Raw genomic sequence first — 24,396 nt, 5'->3', positions numbered from 1 at the left:
TAATTCTTGTAAGAATCTTAGAAATGTATGAAACTAGTCTATTCCATTTAATTTATGCAAATTATTCTCTTGCACTTAAAATGATCATGTTTAGGATAATTAACTAGAGAACTAATTGATAGAAGAAGAATTTGATAATATATGCTTATCTTAAGTGGTTTGATAGGTTATACTTATGAATTCTAGGATTACTATCTTGTTGTTCTTATCATGAATGTTAATTTAACTTAGATGATAATTTGATAGGTTCTACTTTTCTTAAATAGTTTGATAGTCTATGCTTAATAACTCTAAAGTGAAATGTGATAAAAAGAGAATAGTTCGTATTTTGTAATTGAGATAAGCTAGTGGATATAATTCTAGATTTCTCATATCTTTAATTGAATCCTCCATCTTTTGTTTTCTTATTTTTTTTTCTCTCTTTTTATTCTTGTTTGTTATTCTATTATTTGATTCTTACTTCTCTTCTCTAAAATTCAATTTATTGTTACTTGCATATATTCACAACAATCACTCTCACTCATTATAACTCTCCACTATCACACTTATTCTTTAATCCTATTTTGTCACGTACACAACATAGGAACCAATTCTAATAATCTCTTAAAATCACCTTTCTTGTGGGATCGATAACTTTTTATACTATAAATTTATCAATTGTGCACTTATAATTTTAGTACATAATTATGCCTCATCAAGTTTTTGGCGCCATTGCCGGGGAGGGTGTTTAAGTAGGTTTTAATTATTTTGGTTTTTTAACTTGTGTGTTTCTTGTGAAAGAACTACTTGGAGATTAAAAATCAAGGATTGGAGATTAATGATTTGGAGATTCGCTTGTGGTAAGTCTTCTTCCTAATATTTTCAATTCCACACTTTTAGCTAGTTTCTCACAATTAGCGACAATTAGGATCTAAAAAAAATTATTTTCGTTGACCATAATAAAATTCACCCTCCACTTTGACATTTACTAACAAGATAATAGACCATAATAAAATTCACCCTCCACTTTGACATTTACTAACAAGATAATAAATTCAAACAATTTTCCCCCTTCTCATTTGTTTGATTGTTAACCCAACAAGATAATAAATTCAAACAATTTTCCCCCTTCTCATTTGTTTGATTGTTAACCCAAATTAAAAAAAGATTTTCTTTTTACCATCCTCTTTAGTCGCTTTTAATTCCTAGGGTTGCATTTTATATAATTAGTAGGAATTCACCAAAGTGATTTGAGCACTTGATTTGACACACACTTAAAAATATTCTTAAGGGCAAAACCCCCAAATCAAGATAAGGTAAGGGATTTCATCACGCTTTTCTTGGCCCACAAATCACTAATTCCTCACTTCACAATCCAAACCTAATAAAACTCATTAGACGTTAGCCCTAAGTATTCGAGCTCAACAAGGAACAAATAATCCATAAGTGAACCAGTTTAAAGTTTCTTGGATTAGTTGGTGTCTAAGGCAAGGTTTAGGGGTTACGTAAGTGCTCCGCAAGGAACGATGTACTTAATCGATCTCTGTTCAACCTCTGTTTCTATCCTTACCTGGCTAACTGACCGAGTAAAACTTTTATCTTTTCACTTAAGGAGTTTTTGGTTAGGAGCTGGTCTAGCTGAGTTAAGCTTAACCCTAGAGTTTAGAGTGATTGCAAAGTGATAGTTTTTTTTTCTTTTTCTCCTTTTTCCTTCTCTTTATCAAAAAAAAAACTTTTATTTTTCTTAAAAAAAGAGTAGGATTTGTTTAGTTAGGTTTTTCGTTTTTCTTCTCATAAAAAAACTAATTTTTTTTCTTTTCTTAAAAAAAGGGTATAAAAAAAGAAATTGTTTTGGGTGTATGCAAACTTGGATTAGGGATAATACTAACCGTTTAATCCATTTTAAGCAAAATTTTAAAAACATAGTCTATCCTAATCCATCGGTTCTTCAAGTTATGTGTTATTAGGAAAGACTAGAAAAAGAAAAAGATGTGTTTGATTTTAGTTTTGAGGAAATCTTTGGTGGGGAGTTGGAGTTATTAGAAAAAGTAGACCAGGTCTTTCAGAATAAGGAAATTGTATTAAACATTTGCTGTTTTGAACTAAATTTTGAAGAACTCTTTCTTGATGAACTTAGATTTTTAGAAAATGAACAACAACCAAATTTTCACACCTCAACCTTGAATCTTGAGGTTGAGGAAGTTGTTAAAAAAGAATTGGGAGCTAGAATACAAAGCTTCACAAATCAAGAGTTTAAGTTCATTAAGAAATTCAAAATGCATGACACCAATAATACCTACCTTACTTTGTTGTAAGAATCATTGAACACCTCGGAATGATTAGAATTCCAGCACATTGTTGATTATATCATTTTGAATTTATTTAAAATCCAGGGGAGAATTTTCAACAATAAGGTACGGTTCAATGTAGAATACGAGCTCTTCACAATGAACCTTTCATTCTACATTATTTGTGTTGTTTTATTTTAGAATAAAAAAAAAATTATTCTTCACTCATTTGAGAGTTTCTTGTTCAGTTGTAAAAAAAAGAAAAAAATCAAAAAAGTTCAAAAAAAAGAATAATAAATTTTTGATTTCATCCTCCTCAGACCAAAGGCAATTACAGATTTTTATCAGCCGACCAAATATAAGCACTTAACTTCTTATTTGCATTACTTTGTGCATCATAGAGTTTGCATTGAGGACAATGCAAAATTTAGGTGTGGGGGTGGGAATTAGTTATTTTTTCCTCTTTATTATACCTTTTTAGTTTCATTTTTAACAATTTTTCTTTATTTTTCATAAAAATTTTAAAAATATTATCACTTTCCAAATTGACAGAGTTAAGTAATAATTAATTTATTTGATAAATTTTAAATTCTCTAATCTCTAGTTTGTTATTTACTCAAGTTCACATGTTATGATAACTCTAAATAAATTTCTTAGGAAATTATATATATATATATATATATTAAAAAAACTAACCTTGCAAAAGAAGAGTGTGGAAAATGGGCACCAAAAAGAAAAGAAAATAAACTCTTGAATTCAAGGTGATTCTATCTTATAAAGTCTAAGTTGACTGAGTAATTAAGCCTAAGGGGTATTTCCATACTTAATTACCTAAGCCCAATTGGGTTAGGATCCATTGGTCTAAAACTCGTTAAATGGTCACTTAGAAAGCCCGTTAAAGTAGAAAAAATCACCAAGGAAGAAAGAGTTAAAAAAATAAAAATAAAAATAAAAATACTAACAAATGTTTTATATATATAGTTATATCTGTATATATTGCCTTGAAAAATATTTTAGATCAAGCAACATTAAAATTATTTAAAACAAAGAGTTAGCATGTTCTTTTCAAAACTTTTAAATTAAATTTTTAAGTTTGGCTTGGTTTTGTATTATTATAATGAGAAGATTTTCTTTGAAATTTACCTTAGAGTTATATATAAAAATGTTTTCTTGAGTAATAACTACTTCAATTAGATTGTCTAATTTTATCAGGTCATTTTAGTTATTTACTGACTTCTATAAATTGGCAAGTTGATCAAATTTTGTGGGTATATTCACTGTAAACCCTCACGAGATTATAACTCGTCCACTAGGATAACCTAGGGGTTTAAAGGCTTGTTGTATGAGCTAAATACAACCGCGATTCCTACGAAAGTGGGTTAGAATTTTCTCTTTCTTTCTTTGCTAGAGGACTAGCAATAGTTTAGGTGTGGGGGTATTTGATAATTATATTTTATTATAATTTTATACCTTTATTATCTATTTTTTAATGAATAAATATACCACTAATAATTATTTTTATCTTTAATTGCAGGTTAATGAAGAATAAAGCCCAAAAATCTCATCTCTCAACAAAAGCTCATGAATTAAATGAAGAACACAAGCAAGAGCCAAAAATCCCAAGCCCAGAATCAAGCCGTGTAGCTTGTAGAAGCCAACACAAGCAAGAGCCAAAAATCCCAAGCCCAGAATCAAGCCGTGTAGCTTGTAGAAGCCGGAGAAAATATAAAAATTAAATATGAAAAAAATGTATTTAAGATGGTTGACCGCAAAGAAACGACGATATCTCTCAATCCAGAAGACGGAATTTAACATATAATAAATAAAAATCGTCTATCTCGACTAGACGAAGCTATCCGCAGAGGTAGATTTTTGATTAGACATCGATGTCAGCATCAATGCTGTCATAGATATCGGCATCGATGCCAGCATCGATGCTGGTATCGATGGCTACAAATCAGTTACAGATCAATGACTGACTTTTGATGGTTTTGGATAAGAATTCAATCCAAAGGCTCTCATTCATTGATGTTTACTATAAATAGGGATAGATAGTGAGGGGTTAGGGTGTGAAAAATTTTATAACTCTATTTGAAGAGGAGGGTTACTCTTAATTGATAAAACCTTCTAATTTTATAACTTTTGTTACAATTAATAAAAATATTTTTTTCTCCACTTCAAATCTTCTTCTCTTTGTTAGATGATAATGATGGAGATGAAGAAAAGTTTGAAGGTTTGCATTTCTTTTATTTTTCTCTTTTATTTCTTTTTAGTAATTTCTTTATTATTGCTTATTAGTTAGATTTACATTCATGTCTTGTAGAATAGATTTATTTTCTTATCTTTTTTATTTCTTTTTGCATTTTAATTTGGAGAGTAGATTTATTTTTGTAATGTAGTTAGATTTATTTCTTGTTCATAGTTTAGATTTTTTTTTAATTTCTTTTGCAATGTAGTAAGATTTATTTCTTGTTCATAGTTTAGATTTTCTTTTTATTTTGTAATTAGTTCTTTTTCTTCTTGCCTTGATTTCTTAATATGTGAAATTAATTCTTGTAGGAATCTTAGAAATGTATGAAATTAGTCTCTTCCATTTATTTTATGCAAATTATTCTCTTGCACTTAAAATGATCATATTTAGGATAATCTAGAGAACTAATTGATAGAAGAAGAATTTGATAATCTATGTTTATCTTAAGTGGTTTGATAGGTTATACTTATGAATTCTAGGATTACTATCTTATTGTTGTTCTTATCATGAATGTTAATTTGACTTAGATGATAATTTGATAGGTTATACTTTCCTTAAAAGGTTTGATAGTCTATGCTTAATAAATCTAAAGTGAAATGTGATAAAAAAGAGAATAGTTTGTATTTTATAATTGAGATAAGCTAGTAGATTAAATTCTAGATTTATCATATCTTTAATTGAATCCTCCATCTTTTTTTTTCTTGTTTTTTCTCTCTTTTTATTCTTGCTTGTTATTCTATTATTTGATTCTTACTTCTCTCCTCTAAAATTTAATTTATTGTTACTTGCATATATTCACAACAATCACTCTCACTCATCATAGCTCTCCACTCTCACACTTATTCTTTAATCCTATTTTGTCACGCACACAACATAAGAACAATTCTAATAATCTCTTAAAATCACCTTCCTCGTGGGATCGATAACTTTTTATACTATAACTTGATTAATCTCTTAAAATCACCTTCCTCGTGGGATCGATAACTTTTTATACTATAACTTGATTAATTGTGCACTTACAATTTTGGTACATAATTATGTGGGATCGATAACTTTTTATACTATAACTTGATTAATTGTGCACTTACAATTTTGGTACATAATTATGCATCATCACACTCTCTATAAGACTCAGTCTCACTTAGAGAATGATGAACTTGGAATAGTGGAAGGTACATCTATGGATTTTTGGCACAAACGGCTTGGCCACATGAGCGAGAAAGGGTTACAAACTCTCACAAGGCGACAACTACTTCCATCCATGCAAGCTATAACACTATCCCACTGTGATCACTGCTTGATTGGGAAACAATACCGGGTAGCTTTTGTTAAAAATTATAACAAAAAAAAATCAGCATATTGGACTTTGTCTATTCGGATGTATGTGGACCCATAAATGAAAAAACTTTTAGTGGTGCCTCATACTTTTCGACATTCATAGATGATGCATCTAGAAAGGTGTGGGTGTATGTCATAAAAACCAAACATCAAGTCTTTGTAGTTTTCAAAGACTTTCATACCAAAGTTGAAAGAGAAACCGGAAAGCTCTTGAAGTGTATTCACACTGATAATGGTGGTGAGTATACTTCAAGGATGTTTGAAGACTATTGTTCTGTTTATGGCATTAGACACCAAAAGACTGTTCCACACACATCACAACACAATAGGATTGCAGAAAGGATGAACCGCACAATTATGGAAAGGATAAGGAGTATGCTATCCTTAGCTAAATTACCAAAAATATTTTTGGGGAAAAGCAATGCGAACAACCTACTACTTGATAAACATGTCCCCCTCAGTTTCCTTGGATGGAAATATTCCTGAAAGAGTTTGGAGTAGAAAGGATATTTCATATTCTCACTTGCGGGTGTTCGGGTGCAAGGCATTTGTACATGTACCTAAGAAAAAAAGAACAAAGCTTGATGATAAAGCTATTCCATGCATCTTCCTAGGATATGAAAATGATGAATTTGGGTATAGGTTGTGGGATCCTAAAAATAAGAAAATTGTGAGGAGCAGGGATGTTGTTTTTTGTGAAGATAAAACACTTGCTAATTTTTAAAAAGAAGAGGAGCCACAAAACACTCATATCATCCCAGATCCAATCTCTACACCAGTTGTTTTTTCTTCTCTTATGCTAGAAAATAATGATTTTCAAGATTTGCAGAAAGAAGAAGAAATTGCAGGTTCCCTGAGTTTTGATCAGGGGGAGCATGAACATGCAAAACCACTATATATGGATCAGCCACAAGTACCTCAATTGAGACGGTCAGAGAGAGAACGACAATCCTCAACTAGATACTCTGCTTCAGAGTATACTATGATAACAGATGCAGGTGAACCAGAAAGTTTCCATGAAGCACAAGTTTATGATGATCGTGCAAAGTGGAAGAAAGCTATGCAAGAGGAGATGTATTCTTTACATAAGAATCACACTTATGACTTGGTGGAGATACCTAAGAACAGAAAAGTCTTGAAGAACAAATGGGTGTTCAAAATCAAGAATGAAGGAAATGGTCAAGTCAAGTATGTAGGATCTGAAATAGATACACTAGAACACTAGAGGGGGGGTGAATAGTATTCTATTAAAATTTATGCAAAGTAGATTATAAATTGCAAAGAAAAATGGCAATCTCAGAAATTTACAATCACAAACACAAGGTTTTATACTGGTTCCACCAATCCGGTGTACATCCAGTCCCCAAGCAAATCCCGCTTGAGAGTTTCCACTAGGATTTTGAATAAACTTACAAAATCAAAAGCAAACCTGACCAATTTACAAGTCCCTGCAAATTGCAACACCAATGGACAAACACCTTGTCAATTTGCACACCAATCTCTAAACCAAGAGATTAACTCCTCTCACAACTTGAGAGAACTTTTGAAGCAACAATTTCAATTCCTATAAGTCTTGATTTGTAGTGTAGTGTAGTAGTGGCTTAGGAATGATTCTAACTTCTGTAAATTGCCTAAACAATAAGTATTTGAATGATGTTCAGAGGCAATTTTAGAAACTTTTTTTTTCTCAAAATCTGAATATTTTTCACTTGAAAAAATATACAAAGATCAAAGCTTATGGGTATGTAAGTCACTATATTTTTTCTGAACAGATAATCTATTTATAGCCCTTGAAAAGATAATTTTTTAATCTTTAAAAACGTTTAAAAACGGCTATAAACAATAATAAATTCAAACTTTGAATTCTGGAAAAACTATATCTGTAGTCGACTACAATACAGATTAGTCGACTACACTGAGTTCAAACAGACTCTGTGTATTCAGAAAAATTTCTCAGTAGTCGACTACAATGCTCATTAGTCGACTACACTGTATTTTGACAGAAACTTGTAAAATGTAATTTACCTTCAGTAGTCGACTATAATGTTGATTAGTCGACTATACTGTAAAATGACAAAAACTTATGTTTCTGTCAAACACTTAAGTAGTCGACTATAATTCATATTAGTCGACTATACTGTAAATTCACAGAAACATATATTTAAGTTTTATACACGAGTAGTCGACTACTATTCTAATTAGTCGACTACTAAGAGTAAAAATTATGAAATAAAAAGTTTTTATACTCAAGTTTTAACTATAATTCTAATGGTTAACATAGGGGATTTCTATAGTTAACCAACACACTAAGCCTGTGTTAGTATGTTCTAATATTGTGTGTGTGCATGTGTGTGATCAAGGCTTGTACAATAATTCTAAGTAAAGAAAATGTAAAATACATTATCTCATATGTTCTTCATCTTCTTCACTTCATAATGCCTTGAAATCAACTTGCACTTGTTTACATTCTGATATTAAAATCTGCATATAAAAGTTAGTGCATTTGTATAGCACACATTGTATAAATTGTTGTCATCAAAATACTATCATGGAGATATGATATTTAACATTCTCTCTCTTTTTGATGATAACAAATAATTTATACATAAGTATGTATTTTATAACCAGGTTTAAAAGATTATGAAATAACCATACTTACTCCCCCTACATATATGCAAATTTGAGTCTATAACAATACATGATTCTAATATAGGTAATTATTTCTCCCCTTTTGTTATCAAAAAAAAGAGAAAAATATTTATGCTAAACATGACATTATTTCTTCAACATGAGCTAAAACTTCAAACAAATCATCCAAATTATGAACATAGTCCATAACTTCACCCATCCAAATAGGTAGGCAAAGACTTGCCATAAAGACCAAAAGTTCCACAATGTTCATCACCATGATCTGTTTAAAATATGTAGCATATTAACTAAGCAAACAACATCATAGATAAGTAAACACACAATCAACATACTTGACATAGTAGCAACATAAATAACATATTACATATGTCCTAACATCTCACAACTACATAGTTTTTGATATTTAAACAAAATAACATAATTGTTTTGAAACTTAACATAAAAAACATCCTAAGGTGCTGGAGGAGGTTGATGTCCTTGAAAATATGCATTAAGCTTTGTGTCCAAGTCTTCAAACTTCTTGATTAGCTCTTCTTAATTACTAATGATATATGAATTCTGAGAATAAAGAGCTCTTTGACCAGTTTCAAGTTTAAGAATACGTGCACTTAAAGTGTTGTATTGCACGTCTGAAAAGCATGAGGGTTCTGTAGGAAATGGTGGTGGTTGACTAGAAGAAGCTCCTGCTTGAGTTGAAGATTGTGGAATATCTTGTGAAATTTCTTCTTGATAAGGATGAGGTTCATTTTGAGGATTTTATTCTTGAATTTCAAAATTTGTTAACTTCATCCTAGTTAGGGCATTGGAATTAAAAAATTCAATGGAACGGACAACAGAATTTTCAGATTGGAGATCCATATGAAATTTGTCAAAGATTTTTATTAAAAAGGCACCATAAGGAAGAAATCCTCTTGGTATTGTCAGAAGATTATCAAAGTAAACTTAAGCCCAATTAACTTAGATATTTCCCATTATAGCATATAGAGCTTTTGCTAAATCTAGGGAAATGAAATAAAAACTCCCAGTTTTTGGAAATAAGTTATATGCTAGGATTCGTGCAATGAACCTAGGAATTGGACGAAGTTTGTTTGAGTTATTTAAAGGTTTACCATATCCAGGAAGAAATATATGATTAGATAAAAGATCTGAATCATTCATCCTAACTGACCTAAGAGAAACTCCTTGATAAGGAATATTAAAAAAATTTCCAATTGACTTTGTAGTCAAGTCAATCTCTATTCCTTTAACAAGAGTCTTAAGTTTTTCAGAACCACAAATAGTTCCCACACGTTCTATATTAGTATAGAACAATTGCACAAGAAATGGATATGTGGGTTTTCTATTTTTAGCAAAAAATAATTCAAGCCATCCTACATTTTCAAAATATGATCCAAAGTTCCAGGGAATAAAATCATCAAATTTCACAAATTGTCCTGGAAGAACTTCAAAAGATGATATTTTGTTAAATTCTTCTAATAAATCAGGACTTTTTAAATAAATGATGATTTCATCGTTAACAGAAGTATGGGTTTGCTTAGATTTCTTAGATCTAGACATGATGAAACAGATAAATAACAAAAGATTCAAAGATTAAGTTTAGAAATATACCCTAAACTGTTAAAACCCTAGATTAGTCGACTAGAACTTGGAGTAGTCGACTACTCAACTTAACAGCTTGACAGATTTCAGAGAATAATGAAGAATTTGATGAAAATTTGAGAATTAAGAGAATGACCTAACCTGGAATCGTGAGTTCTGAAGGTAGGAAGAAGAGGGTCGGTTTTTAGATAGGTTAGTGGGTAGTTTTTTAGGTTTATACTTTATCTTTTAAAAGAAATTACAATGTATGGTTCAGATTTGATAGTGAAATAAGTGTAGGGTTAAGATTTGATCTTAGATATGTGGCTAGGATTGATAGAGTTAAAAATCTATGGTTGAGATGAATTTTACTTAACTGAAATGGGTATTGGGTTTTGGGTTTTGGGTTTGAATTTAAGTAAAAATCCAATAAGCTTTAAAACTGTAAAACTGTAAGTTCAGAATCAGTAGTCGACTAATAGTAAAAGTAGTCGACTACACTGTAATCGACAGGAAGTTGATTTTTAGAATATGACTCAGAGTAGTCGACTATAAATGAAATTAGTCGACTATACTGTAAACAACAGAAAGTTGATTTTAAGATATTAACTTAGAGTAGTCGACTATAGAAGCAATTAGTCGACTACACTGTAATTCACAAAAAAAATTATATGCAAGACTTGTGCATGTAGTCGACTATAAGTCAAAGTAGTCGGCTATTAAGGGTATGAATGCATATGTGTTTGTTTTAAAAATTTAATTTAAATCTTCAATTGAATATATACCTAATTCCCTTCTTAATTTAACATAAATTTCTTCTTTTAAGGGCTTTGTTAATATATCTGCTATTTGTTTATCTGTAGGTATAAATACTAATGAAATGTTACCTTTAATCACATGATCACGTAAAAAATAATGTCTAATATCAATGTGTTTTGTACGTGAATGTTGAATAGGATTTTTAGATAAATTAATTACACTAGAATTGTCACACATAATGGATGATATTGGACAAATTACGCCATAATCAGATAATGTTTGTTTCATCCATAAAATTTGAGCGCATGCAAGACTTGCAGCAATATATTCAGCTTCAGTTATTGATAATAATACTGAATTTTGTTTTTTACTAAACCAAGATACAAGTGAATGTCCTAAAAAATGACATGTTCCACTTGTACTTTTTCTATCAGATTTACATCCGGCAAAATCAGCATCACTATATGATATTAAATCAAATGAACTATGTTTTGGATAAAACAAACCATAATTTTTAGTATCTTTAATATATCTAAAAATTCTTTTCACTGCTTTAAAATGTGATTCTTTAGGATTAGATTGAAATCTAGTACATAAACATACACTAAACATAATATCAGGTCTACTTGCAGTAATGTAAAGAAGTGATCCAATCATACCTCGATAGAGCTTTTGATCAACATTCTTACCATTTTTATCTTTGTCAAGTGATGTAGTAGTACTCATTGGTGTTGGTTTGCTTGTTGTACTTTCCATTCCGAAACGTTTGAGTAAATCTTTTGCATACTTGCTTTGATTGATGAATATTCCTTCTTTCAATTGTTTAATTTGAAGTCCAAGAAAGAAATTTAGTTCACCCATGTGACTCATTTCAAATTCATCCTGCATAGTCTTAGCAAATTCTTGACAAAGATTGTTGTTAGTATAACCAAAAATAATATCATCTACATATATTTGAATTAGTAAAATATCTTTATTTATTTTCTTAATAAATAATGTTAAATCAACTTTTCCAATATTAAAACCTGAAGTTAAAAGAAACTTCTTTAATCTATCATACCAAGCACGAGGTGCTTGTTTAAGACCATATAAAGCTTTCTTAAGTTTAAAAACATGATTTGGAAAATTTTCATGTTCAAAACCTGGAGGTTGTTCTACAAAAACTTTTTCTTTTATAAAACCATTTAGAAAAACACTTTTAATATTCATTTGAAATAATTTAAAATTCATAAAACATGTAAAAGCAAGTAAAATTCTAATTGATTCTAATCGAGCAATAGGTGCATAAGTTTTATCATAATCAATTCCTTCTTCTTGGTTATAACCTTGAGCAACTAATCTAGCTTTGTTTCTAACAATTTGACCAAATTCATCTAATTTGTTTCTAAAAATCCATTTTTTTCTAATAATGGATTTATTTTGAGGTCTAGGTATAAGATCCCAAACATTATTTCTAGTAAATTGATTTAGTTTATCTTGCATAGCAATTATCCAAGAATCATCAAGAAGTGCTTCTTTTATATTTTTAGGTTCAATAGTTGAAATAAAAGCAGTATGAGCAATCAAATTAAAATGTGATCTAGTAGTTACTTTATCAGAAATATTTCCAATGACTAAATCATGTGGATGATTTTTAACTTCTACAAAATCTTTAGGTAAGTTATTTTGTAAATTATCATCTTTTGTAATATCTATCATTGGTGTATCATGAATAGTATTAATTATATCATCATCATTATTTAAAATAATAGGTGATTTTGAAAAAAATTCATCAAAAGAAACATGTAAAGATTCTTTAATAACTAGTGTTCTTTTGTTATATATTCTATATGCTTTACTGTGATTAGAATATCCAACAAAAATTCCTTCATCAGATTTAGAATCAAATTTATCTAAGTTATCCTTTGTGTTTAAAATAAAGCATTTACAACCAAAAACTTTAAAGTAAGATACTTTAGGAATTTTGTTATAAAACAATTCATAAGAGGTTTACTTTAAAATAGGTCTTCATAAAACTCTATTTAATACATAACAAGCTGTTGATACAGCTTCTGCCCAAAAATATTTTGGTAAATTACTATCACACAATATGGTTCTAGCACATTCTTGTAAAGTTCTATTTTTCCTTTCTACAACTCAATTTTGTGGAGCAGCACGAGGAAAAGAGAAAGTGTGTGATATACCATGTTGGTCACAATAATTTGCAAATAATTCATTTTCAAATTCACCTCCATGATCACTACGTATAGAGATAATAGAAGTTGATTTTTGATTTTGAATTTTCTTGCAAAATATAGAAAACTCATTAAAAGCATCATTTTTATGTTTAAGAAAAATTACCCATGTGAATCTAGAATAATCATCAACAAGAACAAATGCATATCTACTTCCATTTAAAGATGCTACTCTAGATGGACCAAAAAGATCTATATGAATTAATTCTAATGGTCTATTTGTAGATATTACATTTTTAGATTTGAAAGAAGATTTGTGCATTTTTCCTTGTTGACATGCATCACAAAAATTATTTTTAAAAGACATCTTAGGTAAACCATTTACTGAATCATTTTTAGAAATCTTAGACATATGTTTAAAGTTAACATGTCCAAAACGTTTATGCCATAAAATAGAATCATTAGATGATGCAATAAGACAATGTTCATTTGAAATATTTTTCATAGATAAAACATATATGTTATTCTTTCTATGGCCTTTAAAAATAATAGTTATTAAATCAATATCATAAATTAAGCATGATTCTTTTTCAAAAACAATTTTATAACCTTTATCACAAAGTTGACTAATACTAAGTAAATTATGTTTAAGACCATCAACTAATAAAACATTATTAATGATAGGTTTGTTTGGATTACCGACAGATCCAATACCGATGACTTTTCCTTTGTTGTTATCTCCAAAAGAAACGGTACCACCATCCTTATTTTGAAAAGATGACAACAATTATATGTTTCCAGTCATATGTTTGGAGCAACCACTATCCAAAATCCACCTATCTTTCTTAGGTACCTGAAATTACATTTTGGTACCCATACTATGTTGGGTCCTTTAAATTAGCCTTTAGGAAACCAAACCCATGAAGAGTTTGATTTGCCTAAATAGTTAGTTGATAAACAAATATTTTTAATAAAATCAGAAATATAAAAATTCTTATGTAAAGAAGATAATTCTTTTGGAACCCAAATAGAAAAGAATTTTGATTTCTTTTTACACAAATTTTTATTTCTATATTCATACAAATCACAAGAAGGTTTTACAAAATTTGTTTTCTTTGATTTATTTTTATTAATTTGAAAACCTAATCCTTTTGTCTTTTGTGATTCTCTTTGAAAAGAAAGAATGTTATTAAGATTTTCTTTACCTTTATTAAATTTACTTACATTCAAACATATATCCTCATATTTTGATTTAAAAGAAGAAATATCTTTATCTAAACTATTAATGCGAATTTTTAAATCATTACATTCTGATTTTAAATAAATATTCTTATTAGATAAACATTCATTTTCTTTAAGCAAAGAATAATTTTCTTCTTTCAATTTAATTAATTAAGAATTAAAAAAAGTAGAGGAATTTAAATCAGAAATTTCTTCAAGTAATCTTTTATTTTTACCTTTAAGAAAATTATGTGATGTCTTTAATCTCACAAAAGTTTCATATAATTCATTGAAAGCATCTAAAAGCTCTTCATTTTCACTTACTTCATCTTGTGCCATAAAACACATGTGAGCACTTTCCTTTTCTTTAATTTCTTCATCTGAAGCTGCCATTGCTTTCCTTTTCTTGTTATTTTAGTTGTTGAAATAACTTGATTTTTGCTTATTCTTCAACATTGGACAATCTTTCTTCATATGACCTGGTTTATTACACTTAAAACAAATAGGGTTATTTAAAATTGAACTCTTAGATTTAAAATTACCTTGTTTTATAAATTTCTAAAATTTTCGTGCAAACATGCCCATTTCTTCATCATCATCATCTGAATCTTTTTTATCGGAAATAGTATTGAATGCAAAATCTTTCTTGTTCTTTGTTTCTTCATCATTCTTTCTATCTTCAATTTGAACTTCATATGCCATAAGATTACCAATAAGATTTTTAACCGTAAGAGTTGACAAATCATTGGCTTCTTCAATAGCGGTAACTTTCTTTTCCCATTGTGGAGTAAGTGATCGAAGTGTTTTTCTTATCATTTCCACTTGTGTATATGTTTTTCCAAGACCAATAAGAGAATTTGTGATGTCGGTGAATCTTGTGAACATTTCTCCAATAGTCTTATTTTCCTTCATCTTGAACAATTCAAATCTGTGCACAAGAACAGAAATTTTAGATTCTTTAACTTTATTTATACCTTCATGAGTTACCTCAAGTGTATGCCAAATATCGTATGCAGATGTGGCCATTGACACCCTATTGAACTCATTCTTGTCAAGTGCACAAAATAATGCATTCATTGCTTTTGAATCCAAATTTGCATTATTTCTTTGAGAAGTAGTCCATTCTGTAAAAGGAGTTGTTGGCTTCTCATATTTCGTTTCTACGATGTTCCAAAGTTCGTAGCCAATTGATTGAAGGTAAATCTTCATTCGGCACTTCCAATAGTTGTAGTTCAATCCATCGAACATTGGTGGACGATTTGTTGAGTGACCTTCTTTGAATTGTGAAGTATTTATCGATGCCATCTTTCACCTTGCTCTGATACCAAATATAGGATCTGAAATAGATACACTAGAACACTAGGGGGTGAATAGTATTCTATTAAAATTTATGCAAAGTAGATTATAAATTACAAAGAAAAATGGCAATCTCAGAAATTTACAATCACAAACACAAGGTTTTATACTGGTTCCACCAATCCGGTGTACATCCAGTCCCCAAGTAAATCCCGCTTGAGAGTTTCCACTATGATTTTGAATAAACTTATAAAATCAAAAGCAAACCTGACCAATTTACAAGTCCCTGTAAATTGCAACACCAATTGACAAACACCTTGTTAATTTGCACACCAATCTCTAAACCAAGAGATTAACTCCTCTCACAACTTGAGAGAACTTTTGAAGCAACAATTTCAATTCCTATAAGCCTTGATTTGTAGTGTAGTGTAGTAGTGGCTTAGAAATGATTCTAACTTCTGTAAATTGCCTAAACAATAAGTATTTGAATGATGTTCAGAGGCAATTTTAGAAACTTTTCTTTTTCTCAAAATCTGAATATTTTTACTTGAAAAAATGTACAAAGATCAAAGTTTATGGGTATGTAAGTCACTATATTTTTTCTGAACAGATAACCTATTTATAGCCCTTGAAAAGACAATTTTTTAATCTTTAAAAACGTTTAAAACGGCTATAAATAGTCATAAATTTAAACTTTGAATTCTAGAAAAACTGTATCTGTAGTCGACTACAATACAGAGTAGTCGACTACACTAAGTTCAAACAGACTCTGTGTATTCAGAAAAATTTCTCAGTAATCGACTACAATGCTCATTAGTCGACTACACTGTATTTTGACAAAAACTTGTAAAATGAAATTTACCTTCAGTAGTCGACTATAATATTGATTAGTCGCCTATACTGTAAAATGACAGAAACTTATGTTTCTGTCAAACACTTAAGTAGTCGACTATAATTCATATTAGTCGACTATACTGTAAATTCACAGAAACATATATTTAAGTTTTATACACGAGTAGTCGACTACTATTCTAATTAGTCGACTACTAAGAGTAAAAATTATGAAATAAAAAGTTTTTATACTCAAGTTTTAACTATAATTCTAATGGTTAACATAGGGGATTTCTATAGTTAACCAACACACTAAGCCTGTGTTAGTGTGTTCTAATATTATGTGTGTGCGTGTGTGTGATCAAGGCTTGTACAATAATTCTAAGTAAAAAAAATGTAAAATACATTATCTCATATGTTCTTTATCTTCGTCACTTCATAATGCCTTGAAATCAACTTGCACTTGTTCATATTCTGATATTGAAATCTGCATATAAAAGTTAGTGCATTTGTATAGCACACATTGTATAAATTGTTATCATCAAAATACTATCATGGAGATATGATATTCAACAAAGTACACAGCTCGCCTCGTGGTGAAAGGTTTCAGTCAGAAGCAAGGTGTTGACTATGAAGAAATTTTTTCTCCTGTTGTAAAGATGTCTTCTATTCGGGTTATTCTTGGTCTTGCTGCTTCTCAAGACCTTGAAGTTGAGCAGTTAGATGTGAAGACAACATTCCTCCATGGTGATTTGGCAGAACAAATCTATATAGAGCAGCCAGAGGGTTTCAAGGTAAAGGGAAAAGAACACTTGGTTTGCAAATTGAAGAAGAGCTTGTACTGACTCAAGCAGGCACCGCGACAATGGTATAAAATGTTTGATTCTTTTATGCTTGACCATGGGTACAAAAGAACATCTGTAGATCATTGTGTTTATGTTCAAAAGTTCTTGGATGATGATTTCATTATTCTCTCTATATATGTTGATGATATGCTTGTTGTTGGAAAAGATAGGTCTAAAATTGATAGGTTGAAGAAAGAGCTGAGTGATGATATGCTTGTTGTTGGAAAAGATAGGTCTAAAATTGATAGGTTGAAGAAAGAGCTGAGCAAGTCCTTTGACATGAAAAGATAGGTCTAAAATTGATAGGTTGAAGAAAGAGCTGAGCAAGTCCTTTGACATGAAGGACTTAGGAGAAGCACAACATATATTGAGAATGAAGATTTCTTGAAACAAAAGTGCGAGAAAGTTGTGGCTATCACAAGAAAGATACATTGAACATATTCTGGAGAGGTTCAATATGTTGAACTCTAATCCAGTCAGCACACCGCTAGCAACTCATTTTAAGCTAAGTACACAACAAAGCCCTTCAGGTGAGAAGGAGAAGGAGGAGATGAAGAGCATTCCATTTGCCTCAGTCATCGGAAGTTTGGTGTACTCCATGGTTTGTACAAGACCCGACATAGCACATGTAGTTGGAGTGGTAAGTCGTTATCTTGCCAATCCTGGTAAAGAACATTGGGAAGCAGTAAAGTGGATCCTAAGATATCTTAGATTCTTTATGTTTTTTGGAGATGGAGAACCTATCTTGGAAGGCTACACTGATTCTGATATGGCAGGTGACTTAGATAAAAGAAAGTGCACATCAGGATACTTATTTACCTTTGCAAGGGGTGCCATATCTTGGCAATCAAAGCTGCAAAAGTGTATCGCTCTATCCACCATAGAAGCTGAGTTTATTGTTGCTATAGAAGCCAGCAAGGAGCTCTTGTGGATGAAGAATTTTTTGAAGGATCTATCTCTCAAGCAAGAGAAGTACACTCTATACTGTGACAGTCAAAACGCTATCAACTTGATTAAAAATGCTACCTATCACTCAAGGACAAAACATATCAACGTAACATTTTCATTAGATCCGTGATGCTTTGGAGAATCATCTTTTGCACATTAAGAAGATTGATACAAGTCAAAATCCGTCTGACATGATGACGAAGCCTCTACCAAAAGAGAAGCATGACTCCTGCCGAAGAAAGGCAGATATGACTATTGTTTTGAAAACTTTCTCCTCATGAGGATAGAGGGGGAGATTGATGGAAACCGGGGTCCATCCCCATGATGAATTAATATGGATTTAATCCATGGAGATTTTATGGTTGACTACATGCATTAATATGGATTTAATCCATGGAGATTTTATGGTTGACTACATGCATGCATTGATAGATTGTCTTTCCCCATGCATTGGGAGATTTTATGGTTGACTACATGCATGCATTGATAGATTGTCTTTCCCCATGCATTGGGAAAAGGAAGGGCTAGTCTTTGGACTTCTCCATGCAATGAATGTGGTGTACCCAAGAGGCATATCCTCCCTATAAATAGAGGGGAGATGGTGAATGTTGAAAGCAAGAAGCAAGAAGAAGAACCACATACAATCTGTAATCCTCAAGTGAGTTTTGAGAGAAAGTTGTAATCATCAAGTGAGTTTGAGAGAAAGTGATCCTCAAGTTAAGTTACACCAACTTAAGAGAAGATCATTTATAGGCTTTCATTTGATTATAGTGAAAACAATGAAGAAGGGGCGGGTGAGGACATAGGTTCAATTTGAGCTGAACCTCGGTAAATCTTGTGTGTGCAATCTCTCCATTTCTCTGTTTTTTTTTTTCTCTTCTATTTTTTGTTCCCATCTCATCACAAAGACGGGAAAGGTCTTGTTTTACTGTTAATTTCCCAACAATTTTGTAATCCTTTAGTATTTTCTGTTTTTTAATAACATTTTTTCATCTAGAATGACTAATAAGGGTGTTTTAACTTAGGAACAGTTGAGTCTGCTATTCTGAGCATGGAAGCAAAACCTTAGAATCAATAGACATTCTACAAGTCTACGAAAAAACTTTAGATCCACAAAGAAATCTTAATAGTCCCTAATTCAAACATACACCTACTACACTACTAAAATTGACAAAAAAAATAAAAATAAAAATCAAATAACTCTCACTCAAGAGGGAGTTAAGAAAATCTAAATATTGTAATATTGATAGGTTTCTTTGACCTCGCCTTCAAAAAGAATATGTGGTTTTCATATATTATATGTCTGGTTTTGACTTGAGGATTGAGAGATATAATCAGTTCTTCATGTGCAAGTCAAAGACCCTTTTTGAACGCTTGCTTGGGGTTATGTGAGTCCAACAGCTTTAAAAAGTCACCCACAACATGTTGTACACCATATTCCAACTTCTTTCAAATTGAGCACACATATTTAATTTGGTGTTTTGCAATTAAACTACATATACATGACAATTTTTAAGTAGTCTTCACATATATTATTAACACATTTGCTGTTTTCAACAAATTATAAACTTTTTAACGTACGTTTGTTATTTCCAATCCATCTTAAATATTATCCTTGCTACCGAAACTCTCTCTTTCTTCCTCGAGCTACAGTTAAAAAGGGTTATTTGTGTATATACCCCTTAAATTATTGATATTTACAAAAGTACTCGTTAAGTTTCCTTATTTATAAAATTGCCTCTCAAATCATCAATTTTGGCAAAATTATCCTCAAAGCAAATAATTATCAACTTTAATAAACTATTTTGTAATCATAATGTAAAATTATTGAAAAAAAATACTTAAACTATTAGCACTAAGTTGATGATTTATTGATTTTAAAGGTTTTTTTTTACAAAGTTGAATATTGAGGAGTAATTTGGCAAATACTAAGATTTGGGAGATTTTTTGCAAATACTCATAATTTTAGGGGTATCTATGCAAATAACCCTTTTAAAAAGCTAAAATTTTGTGGGTATCTTCAAAGTCACGTGCTAGATCTTTGTAAATCTTCCTAGCCATTAGGGGTGGGCAAAAACCAAAAAAAACCGGTTCAACCGAAAAAACCGCCCGAAAAAACGGGCCGGTTAACCGAACCGGATTAAATGGATAAAAAAACCGGTTCAACCGAAAAAACCGCCCGAAAAAACGGGCCGGTTAACCGAACCGGATTAAATGGATGAGAAGAAGACTCTAAACCGGTTAACCGAACCGGATTAAATGGATGAGAAGAAGACTCTAAACCGCCCGAACCGAATTAAACCAGTCTGGATCCGGTTTGAACCCCTAAACCGCCCGAAAAAAACCGAACCGAATTGGAAGTAAATGAACTTTGTTCAGAGATGAGCCTGTACCTTTCTGTTTCAAAGGGTCGGTTGGTGAATTGGAAGGATGTGCACTGTGGACAGGAGAGGATTTGGGCTTTTGTGCTCTCTATACAAATCACTTGTTCTTTTCTCCTATTTTGCAATGGCTCCATCAAAGAGCTCTCATAGAACAAAAGAAGAAGAAACCAGTCTCTTTTATCAGCTTTTTTGAAGTAGGGGGTGTGGTGCAACCGGGTCAGTTATAGTATAGGATCCATCTTGCTTTTGTCAGATTCGTATCCGGGTTTGAGCTCTACTTAGCTCATGATTAACATATATCTTAATACAAATTCAGTGAGGCTAATTTTTTTACACAGGAGTTGGCACCATGCTAGAGAGCTTGTTTTACTTGGAAGTTCTTAGCATTTTGAGTGACCTGCCTCTTTGTTGCATGCAGTAGCTTGAAACTAATAACCAGACCAGACATATCTTGCTTGATCATAATTATTGCTTTTTATTGTTTTTGTGAACTTATTTTCCCCTTTTTGCGCACCTTTGCTTTTTAAGCTGAGCTGATATGAAATTACCAACCAGTGTTAACTTAAGTTGTAAGAGGAAATAAGAACTGTTTGGAATTTGGATACATTACTTTTCTCTTTCTAATTTTTGTGAAATAGAATTAATTCGACCCAAAACCGAAACCGATCCGAACCGATCCGAATTTCGGTTGGGCCGAATATTCGGATATTAAGTAGACAAAATAAAAAAATAATGATACTTCATCAGAAATTAATAGGCAATGATCTCAGGTGTGGACAGATTTTTTGTGAAATGGAATTAATTCGGCCCAAAACCGAAACCGATCAGAACCGATCCGAATTTCGGTTGGGCCGAATATTCGGATGAAGGGGAAAAAATCTGGATCTGGATGAAAGTTTTGAGAATTCGAAAAATTCGGATTGGATACGGATTGGGCTTAAAACCGACCCGAACCAAATATGCCCAGCCCTACTTCTATTTGCTGTCAAACCAAACGGGTTAAATTGTGTTCTTAAGAAGGATATGTTGCGTTAATGATTTTAAAGATTTGAAATGAACAAGGCCATATAATTAGAAAAGTTTTAAAATAAATCAAATTGCAATTATATAAGGATAGGCATTACTCAAATTTTCTACCAAATATAGCATCATTAACTGTTGTGCATTAGAAAATAACCACAATAAGTGATACTAATTACTCTATCTGAAAGAATCAAGAATGGTAAAAATGATTGGGATCCTCTCGAATTAAGTGATAATTAGATAGTGTCAAATTATCCAGATTGTTATCATTTATTCCAAGGGTTAATTTTAAAAAAAACCCGCTCAACTATAGAACTTGTCTCAGAGCATCCCCCTAAACTATTTTAACATTAGAAAACCCGCTTTAATTTTGAGGGTGACTCCCCCTCTCAACTTTCAAGTTATGACTAAAACCCCCTCAACTCTAAGTGTCTCACAAATCCCCCTCTAACTTTATTTTTTTTGAATAATTCCTCTAATATTATTAATTTGAAATATGCCATGACTGAATTATCATTGGTTGGGGAAAAAAACATGTATGTTTAAAAAATTAACCCAATCAAAATGTTAAACTTCAATTCGATGAGTTTTAGCGAGGAAACTACTCTCCAAAAAATTCCAAGTTTTAAATGTTTTAAACATTTAGAAGTATAGATAAGTAGAAAATAAAAGAAGTTTAACAATTTCAAAGAGAGAAAAAAAATGGTATTCACATGTGGGCCTAACAGTGAAGATGGAGGAAGAAAAAGTGGGAGAAAATAAAAATTAAGGTATTTTTGAAACAAAAAAAGGGGACACCATACCAAAAATTTTAATATATCTTAGGGATAATATGATCATTTTAAATCATATGTTCCTTTATTACTTTAGGGGATTGAGTGAGAAAAAGTTGAGGGAGGTAAGTCATATTTTGAAGTTGAGAGGGGTTATCTTTAACCACCCAAAGTTGAGGGGTGTTTTCTATAGATAAAAAAGTTATGAGGTGGTTTTCTGAGATGACCCCTATATTTGATGGGAGTTTTCTAAAATTAACCCTTACACCAATTTCAAAGGCTGAGATGAAGCCATGCAGGACGTTAAATATTATCTTGAAAATCACAATTGTTTTTAAAATCACTATCATAAAAATTGGTATCGTGATAGTGGAAGTCTTAAATAATTTTGTAGAAAAAAGAAAATAATGAAAAGAAAACAGTCCGCGGAGAGGAAGGAATAACATTTTTCCCAATTTACTTTTCTAGTGACAAACAATTAATAGACAAAAGTCACTCAAATAAAAAAAAAAGTTCAATACGAGAGAAAAATGGGAAAAAAAAGGAGATGATTGAAGCAATAAAATCTTTTTTTATAATGTACTCACGCTCATACATTAATTCCACGTGCAAAAAATATGCTACTGCCTTATTTGCCAAAACATTTCCAAAAGTCTGAAAAGACCAAATACATTAATAAAACCATAATCCACACTAAGCAATACTCTCTGAAAAACATTTAAAGTGCCTAAAATACCCCCTAAAAATTAATGCAATACTTTATTCAGGGGTAGTATGGTAAAATCCACTTATCGAATTCCGCTCGCTGTGAATACCACTGAGTAGGGGGAAAAAATCTATGTAGGAGATTAGGTGTAAATTAATTAGCAAATATTTAGGTATGGGAGCATTTTCATAATATAGTAGATTTTGAGGGGATATATGTAAAAAAAAGGAATTCAAACGAATCCTCTGCCTTTTTCGAACACAGACCAGCCAGGTTCTCTCTCCCCTCTAAAATTTTGGGCGCGAGAGAAAAAAATAGAAGCTCTGAGGAGAGAGAAAGAGAATATTATGAGAAAAAAGAGAATATTATGAGCAAATAAGGTTGTAATTTGCGGTGTAAAGTGTGGTTTTGGTGAGAATGTAATTGAACTTGATCGAAACTTAATGAAGTTTTCAGACTGAAGGAGTCAGGAAATCAAATTGATAAATAAGAACTTTAATGGCTTATATATATATATATATATATTCTACATATTTGATTCTAAAATGATGCACATTATGTGCAATACTCGCAAATCTCTACTTATGCTACCATTTTCCTCGCAATTTTAGTTCAGGCGGTACTTGCGACGACGTAGACTTTGTGATCAGGCAGAAAGGGAAATAACTTGGCCAGATCCTTGATGGATTCGGAATTTAACGACTTTTCGACCTCGTAATTCAACTTGATTTCGCCAACCCGAAAATTTTGGGATGGCTTATCATCGGAACACTTGGTCTCTTTGCCATCATCCGCGCATTCCTTACTGATACTGTTCGCAATATGCGACAAAGGACTGCAAGCTTGTAGCGCAAGCAGGTTCGCTTGAATTGTTGCGTCGCTGGTCGGAAAGATGGGTTGAATTGGACGTACGAGAAGCCCGAGATTTCTTCCTTCGGCCATTATTGTGATGAAAATGTGTGGTATACCTTTTGTCGTTGCTTCGCCCTGCTCCTACATGGCGATGCTTGTGGTGTCAGCGACTTATACATGTAGATTGCCATGCCAAATTGTTGAAAGAGACCGGGAAACGGTTTATCAAGCCTTGAACCTGTTAATAAGCGACCAGTGTATTTACCTGGTAAGAAAACTACCTCTTCACCAATACAATATTAACGAATACACAGATATTACTTCCTAACAAAGTAGCAACCATCTATCAAATTAGCTCTCCAAATGACAAGAGGAGGAAAATGCAACTCAGAAGTTTCATCAAGCCACATAAACAAGCACGACTTCGAACCAGAGAATAGTCAAGAAGAGGAAGCTATAATCTCAACCAGAACCATGACATACATCCCACAAGGAGTTAAA

Source organism: Asparagus officinalis, chromosome 7, assembly GCF_001876935.1.
Source record: "Asparagus officinalis chromosome 7, Aspof.V1, whole genome shotgun sequence".
In the NCBI taxonomy this organism is placed as follows: Eukaryota; Viridiplantae; Streptophyta; class Magnoliopsida; order Asparagales; family Asparagaceae; genus Asparagus; species Asparagus officinalis.
The sequence above is the reverse complement of the archived record's forward strand: the minus strand, read 5'-3'. Positions refer to the sequence as shown.